Source organism: Trachymyrmex cornetzi, unplaced genomic scaffold, assembly GCF_001594075.2.
Source record: "Trachymyrmex cornetzi isolate Tcor2-1 unplaced genomic scaffold, Tcor1.1 scaffold315, whole genome shotgun sequence".
Lineage (NCBI taxonomy): Eukaryota > Metazoa > Arthropoda > Insecta > Hymenoptera > Formicidae > Trachymyrmex > Trachymyrmex cornetzi.
Genome location: NW_017297849.1, coordinates 208,587 through 209,875, shown reverse-complemented (window position 1 = coordinate 209,875; position 1,289 = coordinate 208,587).

The following is a 1,289-nucleotide window of genomic DNA, read 5'->3' as shown; positions in this document are numbered from 1 at the left end:
AAATGACGTAATATTATCAATAATATAGTCACTATTATTTAAACCACACAATTTGCAAAAGAAAATCGTAAGAATTTTATTTTCGCATTCGTAGAATTCGTTTTTAGCTGATTTGATATAGAAAAAAGCCACAAACATATGAATTATGAATTTGTACTTCTTTAATTATCTAAACAGATCATGATTTTATTAGTATTAATAAAGTGCAATAGTTAGTTTCTGAGAAATAAGGGGGTGTCACTTTAGGAGATCTATGTCAGTATCAGCGACTTTCCTCTACTAATTTTTAGATTATTACCCTCTTAAATTGATTGATTTAACGTCTCAACGCTTATTTTAGAGGAAAACATACTATACGTAAGTGAGATATTCATAAATTAAGAATACAATTTTTTCGGTGTATTATTCAAGAATATGCGGAATATTTGAAATTTAAATCGAACATTTCAGAAATATTTAGCGTTACTTAAATCAATCAATATGAAAAATAAAAGATCGCCATAGATAATGGTTATCTGTCTCGTAAAGAGCAATTATTTTTTACACCAATCACTTAGATCATTTGCGTTCTGCAAAACTGTGTGTACAAAGGTACAGCTTCACATTTAAATCACAAAGCCTTTGACTGTAATCAAAAATAGTTCGGTAGATTCATAAAAAGGATATTATTTAAAGAGGATATGTTTAACGATTGATCACGTATATTTGATAAAATAATACACTCGTATAACTTATCTTAAAACATTTTCTCACAAAGAAACAAAAAAATAAAGGAGTTATAATAAATAAAATTAATATATATAAATACTGAAGATATTTGCGATATGCTGAAACGTATTACAAACTATGATTTAAGATACTTTCCGATCACTACACACATGTTTCATTAATTGAATTCACATATAGTGAATGCAAAAAGTATTCGTACAAGTAAAATTTTTATAAAAAGCCTTATTTGTAAAAAATAAATATAATAATGTAGAGTTTTAAATAAACGATTAATTTCTTGAAAAAGCCCATACATATATAAAAATAGATTCAATATGGGCAAAAATAGATTCAATATGGGCTCAGGTACAGATGAATTACATCACGCTTACGCATCGATGTTAACTAATTTGATATAATTGCTAATATGTTTGCTATTATAATTTATTTGATATTCTAATTCTTTTTTACACTTTCCGTTTTATATATTTCATATTTATAATATAACATTGTTTTCCCATGGTTTGACTTTTGTCAATTTTAAATTACTCGTTAGACATACTTAATACTGCGGACTGTTT